Source organism: Mastomys coucha, unplaced genomic scaffold (genome assembly GCF_008632895.1).
Source record: "Mastomys coucha isolate ucsf_1 unplaced genomic scaffold, UCSF_Mcou_1 pScaffold8, whole genome shotgun sequence".
NCBI lineage: Eukaryota > Metazoa > Chordata > Mammalia > Rodentia > Muridae > Mastomys > Mastomys coucha.
This window is the reverse complement of record NW_022196914.1, coordinates 69764216-69779693: the sequence shown is the minus strand read 5'-3', so window position 1 is coordinate 69779693 and position 15478 is coordinate 69764216. Positions and strand designations below refer to the sequence as shown.

Genomic DNA, 15478 nt, shown 5'->3' with positions numbered 1-15478 from the left:
TTTTAGTGAGGCCATATAAAGTAGCACAAAGAGGTACAATTGACCAGATTGTGTAGATGAGCTAATAGGAAAAGTTTCTTGTGTATATGAAAAAAGGTAGTTCTGCTCTTACACTTACAAACCATTGATTCTCTTTTCATTTATCTACTCTGTGGGTTGGTCCAAGTTATCTCTGGACTAATCTATTCTAGTATCTAGCAGGAGAAGGAGGTAGAGGTCAGAAGTCAGTGGCTCAAGTTGTTTTGGAATACCTGTACAGATTGAATCTCTGGGATACTGAGCTGCCAGCAGCCAGCCGTGACAACTGTCCCTTATTAAGTGAGGAGCAACCAGGAAACACACATGGACATCTCAACAGACTCAGTAGCCTTGAGTGGAGATCTGTTCTTTGAAGCTGTTTGTCTCTTAAAGCTGCTTTAAATAAATAAATACATTTGTATGCTAAATACTGTGTACATATAAAAATTTAAACACATAAGAAGTCACACAGTTTGCTTCATGACAATGCCTTTATAAGCCAGGATTTAAGAACAAATTCGTCCTGTTACCAACTTGCAGTATTAACTGCATCTATCCACTCATACCTTCTCCACAACTGATATTTTTGAGTGTCTCAAAGGCCATGAACTTGCTAACAAGGGAAAAGTAAACAAAGATTAAATAAAATAAATAGTAGCTATAAGCCTAGGCCTAGTAAATATGTTGAATTTTTTATAAAGCACCATTTCATATCCTGGTCAAAAGTTGATTTACTTATGAAAACAATGGACGAATGAGAATAAAAATCAGCCTAAAAGTGCATTTGCTATCAAGTTCTAATATAAGCAAACACCCTTAATGTCCTATTTAATATTCAGCCCAAATTCATTTTTTCTCAATTCTCTTCTAAAGAAGAGGGAGTAATTTTATCATGGACTTCTGACCTTAGTGATTGGTTGTGGGGATTCTAGCAACAGACAGGGACAATCTCTGGAGCCCCTGGGTCATCAGACAAGAGGTGCCAGCTTTTCAGTGGAACATGATTACGATTGTCACGTATACAATTGCCTAGACCTCAATATTTGTATGAATTGGAGTTCAAAAAAAAAATACTCATTTTCATGAAGAAGTTCAGATCTTATTGCTTTCTCTTCTTCAAGTTATATTATGAAGGCTTTTAAAAACACAAATGAACCTAACACAGGGCTGAGAAACCAATGATGCTTTATTTTACCTGGTAAGCCAGTAATTCCATCCTGACAGTTAAGAGACATAGATAGAACTTCACAGAAACACCATTTAGTATTTAGTCAAAACAGATTTACCAAACTTAATCATAGTAATAGAACTGAAGGGGAACATTCTGGAAACATTCGCTTCACTAAGACTCTTTACAGAAATATTAAATTTCTTGAACTGAAAGGCATCATCCAACATTTCAAAGTTGAAACTGGAAGAAATACATCCAATGATCAGGTTCCTATAGCTGCGTATGGAACTAGTAATTCTTCCATTAAATGATACGGAAAGATTTTTTTTCCCCCGAGTCAGTAATTGTATGTGAGGATATGGCAGGGAAATAACATCCATTCCATCCCAAGGAAAGCATCTGGAACTGTAGCAAATTAACATTTGGATGGAGATGGGGAGGATTGGGAGGATAGGCAGGACACACTGCTGGGAGGGTGAAAGACATGCTGCTGTCTAAGCGAAGCGCAGGAGCAGGACAGAAGGAGAACTTCTGTTCTCCTAGTTCTCCCGTTCTTCTAATAGTTCCCCATAACTATTAAGCACAGAGGATCTGCCCCAAAGTCATCACCCCCTTCTCATCTCAGAAAATGCTTCAAAGTCACAGAAATACTGAAACTAGCTGCTGTGACCATGGAATAGCCATAATTATGAGGTAAGACATTACAATATTTATTTATATATAAAAAGGTTAAAAAGTAAAAGGAGCAGAAAGTAAAAGACACAGGGGAAGAAACGGTGGGGAGGGGATCCAGGCCCTGTGTCTTTGCCCTTGACAAAGCATTAGCTTACAGGCTGATTTTGTAGTCTGAGGTACTTTGTGATACAAAAGGCATCTCTCCTTTCTGCATATGTTGATTCTCTCAGGAAACTTATGAATAACTCTTCTGAGAGCTATTGATTCAATAAGGGAGGGTGCTCATTACTTAGGGAGATTGTTCTGTATCTTTTTCAGGTGCCTTTACACAGACCACTCAATTGACACACAACCCAACCTTTAAATGTCCAACTCAATGACCTTCCACTATTCACAGTTGTGAACACATTCCCACTGTTTAGAACATATTACTATGTAAAGAAATCTTTTAGTATCCATCCCTCATGCACCCACGTGGAACCATTTATTTCTGACTATAGATGCATCTACTCCCTAAACATTTCCTACACAGCGAATCATGCAAAATGGCATTCTGGCTCTTTTCCAAGGTTCATCTATGTGACAGCAGGCATTCTGTCTGGAGATAGAGCTTTTCCAATTTACTAATTTTCACTGTAGAAATAGATTATATTTATTTGTCTATTCTTCATGTGATAAACTATTTCTACTTTTGGTTATTAGAAAACTTGCTGCTACAAATATTGGCACACAATACTTGGGGAGTGTATTCTGTCACTTCTCTTGATGTGCTCCTGTGAGTGGAGTTATTGGATCATATGCTAACTCTATGTTCAAGCATTTCAGGAAACGAGATATCTTATATTTTCCCACTCATTTCTCTATGATTATCTGAAACAAAACCATCTTCAAATCTTCTAAAGGCTTTATTTTAGAGACCCACATTTTATACCCAGCTTCTAGTTAAAATGACCTTGTTTGTTCGTAAATTCACACTGGGATCACTTGATAAACAAAAGCCACACACTAGATGCCCTACATACTTATTCTTTCTGATATAATATACCATGTTGTAAGCAATGAAAATTAATTCTGAAAGCTTTTGAAGGTAGAGGCACAGAATGGTAGGTCCCCCATCAGGATACTCCCCATGTTAATTTGCTGTTCTGGAACCTGACTGTAAAACGTAACACTAAGGTAACACCATTTCTAATAAAATATACAGTATTTTATGTTGGCTTAGCATTTTGAAGGATACTAGCAATTTCAGCCTGCATAATACTTACTCAAACCTTAGAGATTTCTAGAAATGAAAAAATTAATGTGTGAACAAGCTTAGCTACACTGTAATGTGTATCTCTAGTTACAGAACTGGTGGGGTGCTACACAAGACTCCAAAGTTCAAGACTACAGCATGTTCAGTTATAGCTAGCTAGTCTAGTGAATAGAACTCTCGGCTATGTCTATCTGCTATATTTTTACTCTTTTCTCTCCCCAGCACAACACAGCACATATATAATTTAAATTGGACATTCTGTTTATACTTAGGCACACAATGTGCTACAGACACTGGTAAGCATATATATATTCACCTCCTGTAGAGAACACATTCATGAATATACACTTCATATATATATATACATACCCTAGATGCATATTACATACACATTTACCTCACAAAATATATTCAACAGTATATGTACACAGATGTATACATATATGCATCTCACACATGTTTACCTCACAGACACAAAAACCACATGCACACATAGATATCATACATAAAACCTTAGACATATAATATATTCACATATGTATAATGTACATAAATGTTTCATATGCATTCATCTCTCTGTCTCTGTCTCTCTCCTTCTTTCCCTCCTTCCCTCCCATGGCTAGATAAGTGGTACGTTAGTCCTTTCAGATTAGAAAGCACCGAAGCTAGTGAAGCCAAGGTCTAATATCCAAATTATATAAAGAACTCAAGAAGCTAACAACCAAACCAAACCAAACCAAAACAAAACAAAACAAAAAAACAACCCAAACAACCCAATCAAAAAATGGAGTATAGAACTAAACCAAGAATTCACAACAGAGGAATCTTGAATGGCTGAGAAGCACCTAAAAATACGTTCAGAGTCCTTAGTGATCAGAGAAATGTAAATCAAAACAACTCTAAGATTCCACCTTACACCAATCAGAATGGCTAAGATCAAAACCTCAGGTGACAGCACATGTTGGCAAGGATGTTGAGAAAGAACAACATTCCTCCATTGCTGGTGGGATTGCAAACTGGTACAACCACTCTGGAAGTCAATCTAGAGGTTCCTCAGAAAATTGGAAATAGATCTGCCTGAAGGCCCAGCTATACCACCTTGGGAATATACCCAAAAGATGCCCCACCATGCCACAGGGGTACATGTTCCATTATGTCCATAGTGGCCTTGTTTGTGATAGCCAGAAGCTAGAAACAACCCAGATGTCTCAGGACAGAAGAATGGATCTAGAAAATGTGGTTCATTTACACAATGGAATACTACTCAGCTATTAGGAATGAGGACATCTTGAGTTTTGCAGGCAAATGGATGGAACTAGAAAATATTCTGAGGGCATGAATGGTCTGTACTCACTAATAAGTGGATATTAGCCAAAAAAAAAGTATAGAATACCCAAGATACTGTCCACAGAACTCAAAAAGGTCAACAAGCTAAAGGACCCAAGTGAGGATGCCTAAATACTACTTGGAAGGAGAAGAAAGCAAACACAAGGGGGAAGGGAGGGACCTGGTAAAAAAAAAGGTGGGGATGATGGGGAAGAGGGGAACATAATCTGTTATTGGGTGGGGGAAAAGGACTGAAACCTTAAGTGCCAGCAGAAAGAATGGAAACAGGAAACCTCAGGAGGTAGGAGTATGGGGGGGACCCTCCAGAATGCACCAGAGAGCTGGGAGGTGAGATACTCTCAGGACTCAAAGGGAGGGACCGTAGAGAAAATGCCTTACACGGGGGAGAGGGAACCTGTAGAACCCACCTCTAGTAGAAAGACAGAGCATCAAGTGAGGGACCGGGTTGCCATCCCACAGTCAAAACTCTGACCCATAATTGTTCCCGTCTGAAAGAACTGCAGGGATAGAAATGGAGAGAGTCCTGAGGAAAAGAAGGTCCAGTGATAGGCCCAAAGTAGAATCCAGCTCAAGGGGACGTCCCAAGGCCTGACATTATTACTGAGGCTATGGAGTGCTCACAAAAAGGGGACTGTCATGGTTGCCCTCTGAAAGACCCAACAAGCAGCTGAAAAAGTCAGATGCAGATAGTTGTACCCAACCAGTGGATAGAAGCTGTTGACCCCTGTGTTTGAATTATGGGAAACCTGGAAGAAGCTGAGGAGGAGGGCGACCCTGTAGGAAGACCAGCAGTCTCAATTAACCTGGACCCCTGAGATCTCTTGACACTGGACCACCAACCAGGCAGCATACACCAGCTGATATGAGGCCCCAACACACATACAACAGAGGACTGCAGGATCTGGGCTTAGTCAGAGAAGATGCAACTAACCCTCAAGAGACTGGAGGCCCAAGGGAGTTTAGAGGTCTGATGGGGTGGGGGTGAGGGGACATCCTCATGAAGACAGGGGGCAGGGAAGAGGTATGGGATGTGGAACAGTTGGAGGGTAGACCAGGAAGGGAATAAAATCTGGAGTTAAGAAAGAGAAAGAGAGAGAGTGAGAAAGAGGGAGAGAGAGAGAGAGAACAAGGGAGGGAGGGAGGTTGGGAGGGAGATTTTTTAAAAAAAGAAAGAAAAGAAAGAAAGAGAAAGAAAGAAAGAGAAAGAAAGAAAAAGAAAGAAAGAAAGGAAAGAAAGAAAAGAAAGAAAGAAAGAAAGAAAGAAAGAAAGAAAGAAAGAAAGAAAGAAAGAAAGAAAGGAAGGAAGGAAGGAAGGAAGAAAGAAAGAAAGAAAGCTCCTCTGAGGTAGATTCTCTAGGGAGGAGGCACATGCTAAGACCCTGCCATCCTGTCTTTTAACCTTCCTTTTTCTAGTGGTGTCTCTTGCTAGAAAGCATCTCTTAAATGCCTGCCTGTGTTATGTGACTGTGCAGTGAGTGCTGAGAGCCATAAGGAAACAGGATAGAAGGAAAGAGAGCAACCTTGCCTCATACCTAAATCTTCTGTAGGCACTAGCCGGTTGGGAAATGGTGCTGGTCATTTAATTATAACATAGTAACCAACTGTGAGAGCTTTTGGAAGGTTCTTAAAGCCCTAAATTCCAGGGTCGCTGTGGTAACAGTTTTTCTACCTAGCAGCTTTCTTAGGATCGAAGAAAAGACATTAACACAAAATACCAGGCACACTGGAAACATTTTTTAAAGGGTACCTGTTTCAATTACCAAAAGTTATCTCGACAATATACAAATAACTGTATTTAAGAATATAGTTATTTTGTTTTTTGTTTCTTGTTTTGTTTTGCTTTGTTTTTGGTGTTGGTTGTTTTGTTTTTTAAAGAACAAATTATGAAAAAATGCATTCAAAGCACACTATTCACCAGAGATATCCCTATTAAAAATGAGAAACACTTTGTGTCATGAATGACTGTTTTATCATAGTCTTTCCTACTAGAATTGCTAAAATTGAAAAGTCTCAGAACGAAAAGGTACTTGTCCTAATTCTCAACCCAACTGCAAATCTGGGAAGTCAAATCCAATGCGAGTCCTGTGCCCCCAAAACTCCTCGGTGACATAAAGTCACTTTCCACTTCTGGAGACCATGCCTTTGTTCTGCTCTGAAGGTTTTCAATGATCACTGATTCAGAGTTGCAGAAAATCTCCAGCACTGGGAGGTTCAGCCTGACTTTTTAACGTAACAAAAGCTTTCAAATTTATTTTTCTAAAAAGTTATGGTAGTTGTGTATCTTTTCTCTGAAAGCTTACAACCTCCTATTTCCTACGTGTATTGTCAGGACACACCATCTGTGTATTTTAACACTGCAAGATGCATAGCTTTCCTGTAGATATTTCAGTTCATGCAGGGTATTACCCAACCACATCATCCTTCACTGCCTCGCCTGCATGCTATTAATAAGATCAGAATAAATACAAATACTTACAAATTTTCTCCAGGCAAGAGTTGTAATTTAGTTTCACAATACAAGGGAGGGTTTTTTAGGGTCACAATTTTATTATTTAACAATCTGATTTTAATTAGTGCTTTAATATTCTTTTTAAATTAGGACAAAAGAGATCATCAGTTTTGAAAATATTTGAATTTACTTATTACATATATTTTAAATCTGGTTAAAAACTCCTAAGCAACATATAAGCATGTTTATGAGCTTGAAAATATTTGCAAGATTGCTATCAGGGTGAAATTTTAATAAATACTTTAAAATTGGAATTACTATATTGGAAGGTAATTGCTAAATATAATTTGCTATGTAATTATACAATGGCAGGATGGCAGGTATAGCAATAATCAAGATTTTCAATGCCATTTTTGAATGATACACATATAAATATAATAGGAAAATGGTAATTATTCTTTTCACTGTATAGATTAAAAATTATTTTAAGACTGAGATTCCTGAGTATATAATTTACTAAAGTGTTTCATGAAAAGTACTAATGCCAAATTTCTGGTTAATACTCTAAGCTTTGAAATTCTACTCTGTTCTGTTTTCTCAAGAATCCAAAATGGAGGGCTGGATTTTAGAACAGGTACTGTTCTAAAAATTAAAAAAATAAAACAAGTACTTTGGTCTGAGGTTCCTCAACTGACTCCAGAGGTCAATGAGGATAAACCATCATTGCCAAACTCATTATGTCATTGCATGGTTTGCTATAGCGCCAACATATATGTATGGGTGTTTTAGGAAAACATAATGTAGTTTCGATTTTTCAAGACCAAGTTTTCACTATCTAATCAAACCCCCTCTGGAGAAAAAGATATTTTCAATCAATAAATAAAGTGTTTCTCTGTCTGTTTTCTCTCTCTCTCTCTCTCTCTCTCTCTCTCTCTCTCTCTCTCTCTGTGTGTGTGTGTGTGTGTGTGTGTGTGTGTGTGTCTCCCTCCCTCCACCCCCTTCTCTTTCTTGTTTATAGATTTTTTGAAATAAACTTTGTTGTATAAAAATATAATACATATACATATATATGTAAATACTCTCATATTCTTCCTCTTCTCCAACGCCTCTGATATAGAGAACCTAGATTATACCTTATTAGAACTTCTTCCAAATGTCCAGATAACACGCCATCTGTATATTCTGTATTTGCAAGCTGCATGTTCATGTAACCATCTACAGATATCAGGTAGCACTTACATTACATTCTCAACTTAAGTTTTGCCATCACTGGCTTTTCTGTCAGTCCCTTGAGAAAGGGTCTGGAATTGAGGGCTAAACTCATAGTGAACAGCCACAAGCATGGCACCCCACTAACAGACCCAGTGGCTGCCTGTCTCTCATGCTTGGAGCAGCTACCACTCACCCCAACTAGCACCATGAGAAATGCCCCTCTTTGTAGATTTTTAACAAATGTTTGATGGGCTAAGTGAGACTGAATCACTTCATAGATGAACAGACCCACCAGGTCCCTGTGGATGAATATGTGACTGACATGTCTATATCTTTCTTTCCAAGAACTAGCAGAACAAGATGAACAGAAGGGAACCTAAATGCTGTGTCACTCAAGAATCAGAATGAAAGGCACAGGAAAGGTTTGTGTGGCCAGATGCTTGGTATCAGAACATCAGTAAAGGAAAGTGACAGATTGCTTCTCAGGTTCTTCTGAAAAATGAAAATGAAAAAAATGACAAAAACTAAAACCACAACTGAGAACGCTCCTTCCAACTCCCAAGCCCTCAAACATAGCTTCCAGCATGTTCTTGAGGGTGAGAATCTTCACGGGTTACGAGCCCCCTGGATAGTCTATTCAAATATACTTTTTTGTTTGTTTTTTTATTAGATATTTTCTTTATTTACATGTCATATGATATCTCCTTTCCCAGTTTCCCCTCCAAAAAAAAAAGGAAATAAAATAAAATAAATTTAAAAAAAATCCCCCAAAATAGAAACAACAACAACAACAACAAAAAACTCTGTTCCCTCTCCCTTCCCCCCCACTCACCAACCCACCCTCTCCCACTTCTGGCCCTGGCATTCCCCTACACTAGGGCATAAAACCTTCACAGGGCCAAGGGCCTCTCCTCTCATTGATGACCCATTTGGCCATCCTCTGCTACATATGCTGCTGGAGCCATGAGTCCCACCATGTGTACTCTTTGGTTGGTGGTTTAGTCCCTGGGAGCTCTGAGGGTACTAGTTAGTTTATATTGTTGTTCCTCCTAAGGGGCTGCAAACCCTTCAGCTCCTTGGGTCCTTTCTCTAGCTCCTTCATTGGGGACCCTGTGCTCAGTCCAATGGATGGCTGTGAGACTCTACTTCTGTATTAGTCAGGTACTGTCAGAGCCTCTCCGAAGACAGCTGTATCAGGCTCCTGTCAGCCAGCACTTACTGGCATCCATAATAGTATCTGGTTTTGATGATTGAATATGGGAAGAATTCCTAGGTAGAACAGTCTCTGGATTGTCCTTCCTTCAGTCTCTGCTCCATAGTAAGTCTCTGCAACTCCTTCCGGGGTATTTTGTTCCCTCTCTTAAGAAGGAATGAAGTATCCATACTTTGGTCTTCCTTCTTCTTGAGTTTCTTCTTGTTTGTGGATTGTACTTTGTGTATTAATATCTTCTGGGCTAATATCCACTTATCAGTGAGTATATACCATGTGTGTTCAGTGATTGGATTACCTCACTCAGGATGATATTCTCCAGATCCATCCATTTCTCTGCTCCAACATGTAATAAGGACACATGCTCCACCATGTTCATAGCAGCCTTATTTATATAATAGCCAGAAACTGGAAACAACCTAGATGTCCCTCAACAGAGGAATGGATATAGAAAATGCGATACATCTACACAACGGAGTACTTATCAGCTATTAAAATCAAATATACTTTTTAATACTTAGCTCTGTCTTTTTCTGACCTGTGTCAGGTAACCCCAAGTAATTCAACAACATGCCCAGAGGTACCAGTCACAATGAACAAGTCATTCATACTTGTCCCAGCAAAGGTCTCGTTCACAGCTTCAGCACGTGTGAAATGGTTCAATCCCTGCTTTGCACCCTTGGGCTCTGATTGCATCCTATACCAGCAGTGCAGTGCTTACACACAACCAAATCTCTCGACAAGCATGTGGTTAGAGAATTGAAATAATCACCTCTGAATCTTAACCCTGCAAGACACGCTTCCAGAGGTGTCAAGACTTTATTCCAGAGACAGTTTTCTGTCCAGTGCTTGTAAGCAGAGTTTGTATCTACCAACTCATGCTTCCAATTTTGTAAATTGCGTTTTCATTTAAAGTATTTGAATACTATTTATTTGTCTTTTTTTTTCAAGGATGGATGACAGAAAAATTATTTTCTCTCTTCTCCTTTCTCTCAAAATTCTCCTTCCTAAAGTCCACTTCTCTTCTAAAATCAGAGCTACCTGGCAGTATCTTTAGATTAACTCAACACGATTGTCTTCTGTTTTTCTAAGATGAGCAGAATTCTGTAGTTATATGAAGTTTTTGAGGATATCTGGAATTCAACTTCAGGGTTCGAGAACTTCACCCTACTCCCCCACACAATGATGCTCAGTTAGATTAGAGGGCCCCTTTAGTTTTGATCTGTGTATTTCGTTTATTGACGTACAGGTGACTGGCAAGGATACACACAGTCACATGCATGACATAAAATTTACTTGAAAGGTTGCTCAGAGGAAGTCGCTACAAGACCAAGCTTTAAGTAGGGTGCCTGAAATCCTAGGGAAGATGGCTATATAAAAAGATGATCTTTATTATTTCTTCAAACTTCAACCCATCACTCAGCTATAAGAATGACTAGAGTATCCCCTACTGGCCAGTCTACTCCATGGCTAGTGATAAAACATGGAAGAAAGGCTGAGTTCACTGCTGCAATTGCAGTATCAGGGGCCAAAGCAATCTTCAGCTGTATTATGACCTTTCTATTTCATTTTATTACATGGTTTCTGCAGGGGTTTTCCTTAACATTTAACATGCTTTACTTACTCTTGCAAAGTTTTCACGAGCACGTTGAAAAATTTCGTTTCTGAGTGAACTAAATGACATTCAAAATCAGCAAATAAAATTAATTTTTGCTCATGTTAGGTAGCTTTTCCTCAGAGGGCAAGTTATCAGATAACATTTAGGAGCTCTATTTATGCTTGTGTAATACTTATACAAAGTGGTTATGTGCATTGAATTTTAAACTTCTGAATATTGATCCATTTGTAATGAGATACATTTGAGGTGATATCTAAGTCTAACCATAAAACATTTGTTTCATATACATCTTATGCATAAATCCTGAATATAATTTTAAAAATACTTTTAACGTGCCTCAAATTTGACTACAGCTTTGTCCCATGAGGTTGGGAGTGGAACCTCTCCCTTGATGCTTTATGTCAGTGTTCAGAAAGTTAGATGGAGGAGGTAAAAGGCTGAATCCTTACACATTCCAAGTTAAGGGGCCAGCCAGGACCCGGATGAACAAAATGGCAATGTTAATGTAATTAGGATGCTGATTGCTATTTACAAAAATGAATAAGAAAGCAAGCAGCATGCTGAGAATTCAACTAAGACGCCCTATATTTTCTCTCCCTATTGTCACATATGACATGAGACTTGCATGAACAGCATGCCATTACCTTCTTTATCACATGTTTACATAGCAAGAAATTGGGTTATATCCTCTGAGATAAAATTAGGTAAATAAGTGTGTGCTTCCATAAATTACTATCAAATATAATTAGTTTCCATATCGAGATATATAAGTAGATTTAATCACACATAGAACATTCTCATGCCCTTGGCCCATTGCATCTCTCCTGCCTTATTTATATGTTTGGAAGAATCAGATAAAAATAAATTAAGTGGTTTATTTCCTACTAGAAAGATGATGAATATGAGCTCTGTGGCTCACATCAAAGCTGGAGTTGGGGAGTGGTGTTTTCTTCATTTTTTTACTTTCAAAATAGGGTTCCTAAGTTGCAGACTGCCAACTCTGCTCAAACCACTGTTTGAAGAAACAGTTATAAAACAGGAATGGATATCCAGGATGTTTTTCATAATGAACCTAAATTTTATGATGTAAAATAAATAAGTTAAGAAATCCTTGAAAAGGCTGTTTATTGTGAACCAGTGCTCATTGATACTTTGCTATTTATCTCCCCATAGTACTAACACAAAGTTACACAGGGAAAACATTTAGAAGATATCCACCTTTCTTTATTTTCATGGGTAGTTTTCAAATAGGAATATCAATTTTAAGACTTTTGCTTATCACATGAGGGAAATATTCAATAATTACTTTATTACACATTGGATGTTTAGTTGCTTGTATTTTGATATTTATAACTATTAGTTTTTTTTTATAAACAAACTCTTGTACTGTAGCTCCATCCTCTGCCAGAACCTCCTAAGACTTTCTAAATAATGACATCTCTGCAGGAGAAATATCTATTTATATGCTCACCACATTTTCAGTGTCATTATTGGCAACACATTCGTAAGCAACTGCTGTGGAGACAGGATCAAAATATATAGCAGAAATTTGAAGACAGCGAGCATGACGGGCCTGGCAAAGGTTAAGAGGATAGCATGTCCTTCAGCCCTGCCCTCACCTTAGCCTCAGCCTGTCTCAAAATGTATGCAGGAAGCAGGCATCTCCATCCTCCACTCATGTTCCAAAGAGGATTTAGACTTTAATTTGGAGATCCAAGTCACAAGAACCAGTGTCAGTCCACTTTTTAAATCATTTCCTTCATTTTAATTGTCTTAGAAACAACCATATTGTTGAGAAGAAATCTTCAGAGCTAGAAAAACTTCCAAAGGTTTTTTACCCACCAAGATCCCATGGACTGATTGGCTAAAGACCTATCACTTTTGCTTACTGGGATATGGTAGTAGGAGAACCTTACATTTCAAGCTACATATTTTAGTTACAATGTTGAATGAGGTAGCCAACACAAATTGTTACAAACATGATTTGCTGATCAGCCAAGATACTCTGAATGAATATCCTTATTTTGATGATAAATAATATAAATGATATAAATAAAATGATATACTATTGGATACATATTAGTCACTCAACAATTTTCAAAATAGAAGGGACTTACGATCTAACTCAGTAGTAGAGAGTATGCCTATCATATATGAGGTCCTGACTTCAAGTTGCACCATATTAAAAAAAAAAAAAAACCAACAAAAGTATTGTGTATATGTGCTATAGGGTGATTAAAGCAATTCATAGAGAATTAAAAGAAAATAAGTGTATATCTATGTATCTACTTACAAATATTCATTTCTATTTTTATACTTTTAAAATATTTTGCTTTGCCAGGCAGTGGTGGTACATGTCTTTAATCCCAGCACTTGGGAGGCAGAGGCAGGTAGATTTCTGAGTTCGAGACCAGCCTGGTCTACAGAGTGAGTTCCAGAACAGCCAGGGCTATACAGAGAAATCTTGTCTTGAAAAAACAATATATATGTGTTCATATATATATATGCATATATATATATGAAGCAATATATATGTGTATATATTGCTTCATTTATGTGTGTATGAATATGTGCAGATTGGTATAAGTGCCCATGGTGTCCCCAAAAGGGTGTTAATCCTCTAGAGCTGAAGTTACAGGTGTTTGTGAGCCCGCCTGACATGGTTGCTGGAAAGTGAATTCAAGTCTTCTGTAACAGCATCAAGCACTCTTAGCTGCTGAGGTATCTCTCCATCCTTATACTCATTTCTTAAGTTGCATATTAACACAAGTATATAACATAAACAGCTCTACTTAAAGCAGAACTCAACTTGAGTTTTTCTTTGTTGTTGACATACCAGATTTAAAGGCTTAGGAGCTATTAACCAGTGATTTGAAAGCAGGAAAATATGGAGAGACATATGAAAAGTCTACAGAAAAAAGAAAAAAATGAGTTCTGAGTGAGACGGTATGATCAGAGAGAAAGGAAGAGAGGTTTCATGTGTTCTTGAGATGGCATCATGTGGACATAATGTGTGGACAGGGAACTCCAGGGAGAGGGACTCCAGCATGAATGCTGGCCAGCCTGACATCCTCACTATCATAGACAGACTCACTGAATTGGCGTCACAGACTTGAGATTCAGAAGTATAGATTTCCTTGCTAAGACTTTCAGGCAAAAGATGGTCCATGAAATCATCCCAAGTCTTTACACTTCGACTCCTCCATCTAACTCCTTGAGAATGCCCCTGTTTTGTCTAGCTGCAATGAATTGAGGCTTTGTGCAAGATCATATTGGTAAAAGAAGTTTCATGACTTTTCTGTGTATAGTTCCAGAGATTAGAGCCATGTCTCTCCATGCTAAACACATACTCAACCACTGAGTCACAGCCCTGGCCCAGTTCTCGTCCTTGTTAAAAGTAAAAAAAAATAAATAAATAAAAAGTAAAACAAACCACAGACCATCTGAAAAAATGAAATAATTGAAAATCTTTGGTTTAAAGGTCAAATTCCAATTCTCTGAAAATATTTAAGGTCAAGAAGAAGGTGTGTGTGTGTGTGTGTGTGTGTGTGTGTGTGTGTGTGTGTGTATGTGTGTGTATGTATGTATGTATGTGTGTGTGTGTAAATAAAATAGATAAAACTGACCATCTTCTTTAAGAGAAATCCCACTTTTTATATGGAAAGAAGATTTGATATGCATTTAATGAACTACCTCTGTCATTATCACTGTGAGTGGATAGCACTAATTTTTCCATAGACAGAACATTTTGGAATATTCTACCACACCCAAGAAAGATAATCAAACTATATTGTTAATCTCCAAAGTAAACCAGGCTGTAGAGTCATACATCTAATCAGCCATAAAAGGGGACCATGCTTTTCATTGCCATATTCTCTGTACCTCTAGGGTGACATGCTCATACCAAATTAGAGCCAAATAGTCCCTCCAGATAATGGAATTGAAATATCACTAGAAGAATATCACCTGTCTGTCTCCCTAGAGTCCTCTAAGGATAACAGTAAGAAACACATCACAGACTTGAAGCTACTTCCAGGTATTCCAGAAATCAAGATTTGAAAGCAACCAGGACCTTGTCACCAACCCTAATGGACATTCATTTTGTGCTTCATGGTTTTGTAGCTGCCAGTCAGGTTACTGAGCTCCAAGGACTGTTATTGATGTTGACATCCTACGTAACTTCAAGTTGATGGAGTAATTATCTTACTTTCCCATGAACAGACTTCATCTGCCTTAGGCCACTGAACCTCTCATCTTCCCTACTCCGCCTTAAAAAAAATCTACCCAGAAACAAATCTAAGGCGAAAAAAAAAAAAAAGCTATGACTATATCACATTCAGACTCAAACTCCCTAGCTAAGTTTTATTATTACTTAGCTTCCATGTGACCTATGTATAGAACCAAACAGATATTATGGTGAAGCATGGTAGAAAAGTAAAACGACCACTGGGGGCCCAAATTATGCATGGTAAAATTCTCACCCTACTGTGATGGGCTTGAGAAAGACTTTCTGGGGTCATTTT

The 15478-nt window shown here is 38.1% G+C and overlaps 1 protein-coding gene and 1 pseudogene across 5 annotated transcripts in view; both read right to left on the bottom strand.

Moving 5' to 3' along the window:
* The window catches only part of Pde4d (phosphodiesterase 4D), a 1511116-nt gene that overhangs the window by 580749 nt on the left and 914889 nt on the right, over positions 1-15478 (bottom strand). The gene's annotated exons all lie outside the window — the stretch shown is intronic.
* On the bottom strand, positions 7996-8758 carry LOC116083824 (annotated as a pseudogene).